This window comes from Meriones unguiculatus, chromosome 16 (genome assembly GCF_030254825.1).
Source record: "Meriones unguiculatus strain TT.TT164.6M chromosome 16, Bangor_MerUng_6.1, whole genome shotgun sequence".
In the NCBI taxonomy this organism is placed as follows: domain Eukaryota; kingdom Metazoa; phylum Chordata; class Mammalia; order Rodentia; family Muridae; genus Meriones; species Meriones unguiculatus.
The window spans coordinates 35,508,313-35,515,906 of NC_083363.1; the positions used below are offsets into that span (position 1 = coordinate 35,508,313).

Here is a 7,594-nt window from a genome sequence, read left to right on the forward strand (position 1 = left end):
TGTACATTGTCCTTTTGTTCTGTTGACACTATCCTGTTGGTAAAATATTTTTGTGAAATGTATACAATTTACCCTTGTTCTTTCAAATGCTGGTTTCTCTACTCTACTATCTGGTTTCAATCTGGATACTGCACTGATTTTTCTACGCATCACCCGTCTCAAGTTTATGTAAACATGCTACCATTTTTTCTCTGATTTGCCAATAAAAACAACCAGCCAATGTTGAGCAATGGAGAGCATAGGTCCAGAGGGGAGGAGAAAGAAAGAATGAGAAGAGAAATCCGAAAGGAGAGGGCCTCGGAAACATCAGGAAAAATGAACTGGACCTAAGATATGACTAAAAAGCAAGTATAATGTGGGAAATTGGGAAATCTGAATGGGAGGAAGCTATGTAGGCTAACAGGTTTAGGATGGAGTAACTACTGTCCAGCATTGTAGGTTAATTATATAAATCCTAGTCTCTGTGTGGCGATTTGAGTATACAGCTTGTTTAGGGATAACCTCTGTTTAACTAAAAGATAAATCAATAAAAAATATTAATAATCAACAACACTGTCCTTTGTGTTACAGAAGCTTTACAGTTTCATAGGGTCACATTTTTTTTAATGTACAATACTTTATTGCCCACCTCTCACACAATACACACCTCCTGCCATTTTCTTTCACAGCTTGACAGTGTTTACATGTACAAAAAACCCAGCAGCAAGCATCGTGTGATGTCAGTAAAGGAAAAAAAGGTGGAGAGTGACTGAGCCAGGCTTCTGTCTTCTGCAGCAATAATGAAGGGCCTCCTGCACTGAGCAGGACTCAATCTGACTTCGTACTGCACTTCCATCACAAAGAAGGTCTCTTGCCTAAAGCAAACTAACTTGTATTTGATGAGCCAATGGCATTAAGTCATGCATAAAACAGAATTTCTGCTTGCCATTTCTTCTAGCAAATTTCAAGTAAAAACAAGGTTGAAGGAGGAACTTTGTCTCGGATGGATGCAGGTCTGTTTGAGCTGCTATACTTAACTAAGTGCCTACAGGTACTATAGTTTCACAACTTAGTTTGCTTTCGTCATTTTTATGGATTTTGCCCATGTTCATGGTTTTTGGAGGAGCATATGGTACAGTATTCCACCAAAAGGATAAGGCTACTGAATGTGCTATCTGCAAAAGAGCTCATGTAATAGGAACTAACCCACAGGTCTATCACAAAGAAATGTGTCAAACACTCTATGAATAAAATGCCAATCAGGGGTAGCGCTGTGATCAGAGAACAGACAGCAGAAAATAGTTATGAAAAACACACATGGGTTGTCAATATGAGGAAGGTTTCCCAGCAGTAAATATAAAAAAAATTCTACACAAATCCTCATATTCAAAACTTGCATATTGAAAACGTGAAAACTATTTTATTCAAGTAATTTCTTCAAAAAAGCATGTATGTTCTAACTGGATTAATCTACCGGTCAACTAAAGCAATTTAAATTGCCTTTAAAATTTGTTTTTCATAGAAAGAAGAGGTATGTTTCTTAAATAAACAGTGTTATGTAAAACTGTTTAATAATAAGAAGAGAGAAAATTGAATGAAGACCAGCAAATGGTTACCCCAAGCAGGAGCATGCCTGCCACCTGTGGTCTAAAATTCATTTGAAATAGATGTTGGATTCAGGATTCTGAAGCTAAGTTTCTATTACTTGAGCTCTAGTAAAATATAAGTTTCTGTAGCCTCAATTAGTATAGTGCCTTCCTTGTCCAAATCCAGAATGACTATATTGATAGCCTCCATGTTGGAAGTGCTGTTCAAATTGACCCCTTTGGTGATAAGTCTGGCTTCCTCTTCCTCTCCAGCCTCCTCCCTGGCCTCCACATCCACCCCGACCTCCTCGACCACCTCTTCCCCCACGACCACTACCTCGATAGCCATGGTGCCCACCATCTTGGTATCTATTGTCCTGCTGGTATCCACCACCCTGGTATCCACTTCCTGTATATGAAGATGTTTGGAAACCACCATAGCCACCACTTTGATAGCCACTGCTGTGGCCACCATGATAGCTACCAGGCTGAAAACCTGAATCTCGATAACCACCATCCTGGTAGCTACCTGCACTCCCTCCATCTGTCCAGCCTCCTTGATGTTTATTTCCTCTTCCTCCCCCTCGGCTGCCATGGTCATAGCCACCAAGTCCACCTCTCCCTCCTTGTTCATGGCCTCCTCGTCCTCCATATGAGGAATGTTCATAACCACCTCTCCCTCCTCCTCGGCCTCCTGCTTGCTGCTGGGGGCCTTCTTGTCTTTTCTGCCATGGTGGCATCTCTGGGGGTGGAGGTTCAATTTCATTGGGTCTACCACCTCTGTCTGGCACTCTGCCCATCAACACCTTATTGATGGCACAAGTGGTCTTTTCTCTTATGGACCCACTGCTTGTCCTTAAAATCTTTGACAAGTCTTGTCTGGTGGCCAAAAGATGAGCAACGGAAATACTACCTTTAGGAGACAAGACTGAACGCTTTGGCTGGTAAACCTTAGCTAATTTTTCTGTCTTACTCTTAGCTCTATCAGACCAGCCAAAGGACTGGACAGTGACATTCAAACGTTTGATTAGCAGCTTCCTCCGAACTTCGTATTCCTTGGCTATGGCTTGGCTAATGGCTTCTACCTTTTCCCAGTGGGCTGGTCCCATAGGCTTCTTCAATAACGGCTTTCCCACATGATTAGGTGGAACTTTTGCTAATGTTTCCTTTAATTTTTTTCTCAATCCCGCTGAAGAATTGGAACATAGTTATATTGGCTGGAGGTTTGGTCATTCCTAGAACAATACATATGTCTTTCAACTCTTGAAAGACCTCACTACCGCTTTTTGAGCTTTTTTTGGAGGAGCATTCACACAGAGCATTCTGGCAGCTTCTAGTTCTGAGATGAGGTATGTGAGCAAAAGGAGGCAGTTCTTCTGAACAAGAAGGTGCTTGGTTACATCCCCAGATGTCAGAGAAGGATATGGGCAGTTCATTTCCCCAAGTAGCCCACTCACCTCAAGCTGGAATTCTTCAACTTCACTTGCACATTTTCTTCTAGTTTACAGAGCTCCCTTAATTCAGATACCAGCCAGGCACAGAGTTTGGTAAACTCGGGGGAAGCGGCTCCAGAAGAGACTGCCTGTGACAGTGCACCGTCATCCAACAATGGGCCCTTGTAACCTAGATCTTCCAACGACTCCAAGATGTCAGTCTCCATGAGGTCACACTCCATGCTACTGTGGTATTCAAATTTCCGAGTCGTCAGACTGCCCTCTCGCCAGCAACGAGTACACGAACGCATGCGCTCCCTCCCCGGAACCCACATTTATTGATTGTTGCTCTTAGAGCCTGTGCTATTAGTGTTCTGTTCAGAAAGTTGTCTCCTCTACCAATGAGTTCTAGGCTGCTCCCCACTTTTTCTTCTAACAGATTTAGTATGTCTGGTTTTATGTGGAGGTCTTTGATGCATTTGGACATTAGTTTTGTATCATAGCAGTATGATAAATATGGATCTATTTGCATTTTTCTACATGTAGACATCCAGTTAGACCAGCACCATTTGTTGAAGATGCTATCTTTTTTTCCATTGTATGGTTTGGGCATTTTTGTCCAAAATCAGGTGTCCATAAGTGTATGGGTTTATTTCTGGGTCCTCTATTCAATTCCATTGATCCACCAGTCAGTTTCTATGCCAGCGCCATGAAGTTTTTTGTTACTATTGCTCTGTTGTACAGCTTGAGACCAGGGATGGAGATACCTCCAGAAGCTCTTTTATTGTTGTTTATTTTATTGTTGTTGATCTTTTATGGTTGATCTAGCTATTCTGTTTTTGTTTGTTTGTTTGTTTGTTGTTTTTCCATATGAAATTGAGAATTATTCTTTAAAAGTCTGTAAAGAATTGTTTTGGCATTTTGATGGGAATTGCAGTGAAACCGTAGATTGTTTTTGGTAGGATGGCCATTTTTACTATGTTAATTCTACCAATCCATGAGCATGGAAGATCTTTCCATCTTCTGATATCTTCTTCAATTTTTTTCTTCAGAGACTTGAAGTTTTTTCATACAAGTCTTTAACTGTATTGGTTAGAGTCATACCAAGGTACTTTATGTTATTTGTAACTATTGTTAAGGGTGTTGTTTCCCTAATTTCTTTCTCAGCCCATTTGTCTTTTGTATAAAATGAGGGCTTCTGACATTTTTTTTAGTTAATTTTGTATTCAGCCACTTTGCTGAAGGTGTTCCTCAGATGAAGAAGCTTTAGGTAGAATTTTTGGGATCACTCATGTTTATTATAATCTGTGAATAATGATACTTTGACTTCTTCCTTTCTGATATGTATCCCCTTGATCTCCTTTAGTTGTCTTATTGCTCTAGTTAGGAATTCAAGTGCTATGTTGCAGAGATATGGAGAGAGTGGGCAGCATTGCCATGTCCTTGATTTCAGTGGGATTGATTTAAGTTTCTCTCCATTTAGTTTGATGTTGTCTACAAGCTTGCTGTATATTGCCTTTACTATATTTAGGTATATGCCTTGTATCCCTGATGTCTCCAGACTTTAAAGATGAAAGGATCATGTTTTTTTTTTCCTTTAGTCTGTTTATATGGTGGGTTACATTGATGGATTTCCATATATTGCACCACACTTGTATGCCTGGGATGAAGACTACTTGGGCATGGTGGATGGTATCTTTGATGTATTCCTGGATCTGGTTTGCAAGTATTATATTGAGTATTTTTGCATCAATGCTCTTAAGAGAGATAGATCTCAAGTTCTTTTTTATGTTGGATCTTTGTGTGGTTTAGGTGACTGTGTCCTCATAGAATGAGTTTGGTATTGTTCCTTCTGTTTCTATTTTGTGAAATAGTTTGAAGAGTATTGGAGGTAACTCTTCTTTGAAGGACTGGTAGAATTCTGCACTGAAACAATCTGTCCCTGGGCTTTTTTTGGATTGGAGACTTTTGATAACTGCTTCTATTTCCTTGGGAATATAGGACTATTTAATTTATTTATCTGATCCTGATTCAACTTTGGTAAGGGGAATCTAACAGGAATATCTTCCATTCCATTTACAATTTCAAATTTTGTGGCATATAGGCTTTTGAAATAAGACCTAATGATTGTATTTCCTCAGGGTCTGTTGTTGTGTCTCTCTTTGCATTTCTGCTTTTGTTGATTTGGATAGAATCTCTCTGCCTTTTAGTTGGTTTGTCTAAAGGTTTGCCTATCTTGCTGATTTTCTCAAAGAACCAGATCTTGGTTTCATTGATTCTTTGAATTGTTTTCTTTGTTTTTAATTTATTGATTTCAGCCCTGAGTTTAATTATGTCTAGCCATCTACCCCTCTTGGATGTTTCAGTCTTCAGGAAGATGGTTCAAGAATGGTGATTCAGATGCAGCTAAGGAAGGTCACTGCACTGTGTGAAGTTCAGGGAGCATAAGCGCAGGTAAGGGTTCTGTTGCAGTGCAAGTGTGCCAGTGCCCTGAATAGCTCAGTGTCAGTGGCAATCACAGGGTGTCTCAGATAGGAGCTGAGTCCTGGCCTACAGGCATGTCAGGCTCTGTGCTACCGCCACTTAGATTCCACCTAGGTTGTAACATCCTGATCCAGGAACTGTGCTCTTCTGCTGTTTGCCTGGTCTCTATAGGGTGACCCATAGAACAGTGGCTTGGATATTGGAAATGTTGTCCTAAGAATCTCGATGCTGCTCGCAGAGGAGTGGGAGGGATCCAATGTTTGGCTGCTAGAGCAGAGGGTCCCAGATCTGTGTCTCTGCAGGTACTCTCAGGTGTGTGCACACAGAGCAGGGGGCCCACAGTTCACAACTATCTGAATCAGGCTACAGCGACAGGGATCCTATTGACCACAAATGTCCCAGCAATCCTGATGATGCCCACAGGGGAGTGGGAAGGATCTGAAGTCTGGCCTGTAGAGCAGATGGTCCCAGACCTGGTGCTAAACACGCACGGGGGCACACAAAAGTGCATGGGGTCTACATTTTGCCACTCTCAGACCCCAGAGACTGCCACAAGGGACCTAAATCTAAACGGACTCCAACTCAAAATTGTCCCCTCTAGCCTGGGAAGTCTCAAAGTCTATGCTCTGGATCCAGCCACATGTCCACTCACTAGTTTCAGAGTTTCAGATCCTCTGCCCCTCAGATACAGTGCACACTGGTTGCTGCCAACTTGGAACTCCCCCCTTCATTAGTATTTTCATGAAGTAAGTCTTTAAAATATTTTTATCCTCAATACAATAATTCTCAAGTCAACATGAATTGTCTAAGAAAATTATATGAAAATTCATGAGTTTAAAAACTGACTTCTAAAAGGTAGGTTGATCACTATTGCTTTGATGCCAGAGTGGTCTACATAGCAAGTTTCAGTGCCAGGCATGGGATCTCTCTCTCTCTCTCTCTCTCTCTCTCTCTCTCTCTCTCTCTCTCTCCCTCTCTCTCTCTCAAGTCAACCCAGAGCCTGGTTGGACACTCCCAAAGTTCTGTGTCACCATTGCCCAACACATCATTCAGGTAAGACAGATTGTAAGTCAAAGCTTTTGTGGCTGGGTTAGTATCCAAATTTCTCTTTTAGTAGCCTTCAGAATACACTCCTATACCAAAGAGACTAGAATATAGGGGTGAAGGCTCCTTGCAGGCACTGGCTCAACTTCTGCTAGTTCAATGAACTGTGTAGATATTGTCCTCAGCAGTGGAGCCATGCTGGAAGTTAGGGAAGAGCAACCCTCTGTCCTAGCATTAGCCTGGGTTGTTTGGAGATCTCCATGTTATTCCCCTCAACCAATGACTCAAAGCAATGTATCCAGCAATGTATCCTGCCACTGAAATTCTTGCCTTCATATAAGAGATGGCCACTTGATACTTTGTATCTCCATTACAAGGAGACCTCATTGGGACCACCATCACAGATTTCATGAAGTTTCCACTGCGCTATATTTCCACGCACACCCCAAAATGTCCACCAATTCTGGTCAGCTTTCCAGTACTTTCTTTTACTATGCCCCCAACCTGATTCCTCCTGTTCCTATCCCCACCTGCACCCAGTACACCTACAAAATATATTCTACCTCCCCTTCACAGGGAGATCCATGCATACCTCTTAGAGCCTTGCTTGTTACTTAATCTCTCTGGGTCTCTGGATTGTGGCATGATTACCTGTTACTTTACAGCTAATATCTGCTTGCAAGTGAGTACATATAATCTTTGTCTTTCTGGGTCAGGGTTGCCTCACTCAGGATAATTTTTTTCTAGTTCCACGCATTTGTCTGCAAATTTTATGATGCCATTTGTTTAACAGCTGAGTGTAAATATACAATTGTGTGTAAACATACCACATTTTTCTTTATCCATTCTTCACTTGAGTGACATCTAGGTTGTTTCTAGTTTCTGGCTATTATAAATAAAGCCAATGAAGTTGAGCAACTGTAGTTGTGATAGGATGAAGTGTCCTTTGGATATATGTGCAAGAATGGTATAGCTGAGGTAGATCAATGTCCAATTTTCTGTGGAATCATAATACTGTTTTCCAAAGTGGCTGTAAAAGTTTGCATTCCCACCATCAATGGAGGAGGG

The 7,594-nt window shown here is 41.3% G+C and overlaps 1 pseudogene; it reads right to left on the reverse strand.

The window, feature by feature from the left end:
- Window positions 1–1,632: 1,632 nt before the first annotated feature.
- On the reverse strand, window positions 1,633–3,313 carry LOC110564310 (protein FAM98A-like; annotated as a pseudogene).
- Window positions 3,314–7,594: the final 4,281 nt, after the last annotated feature.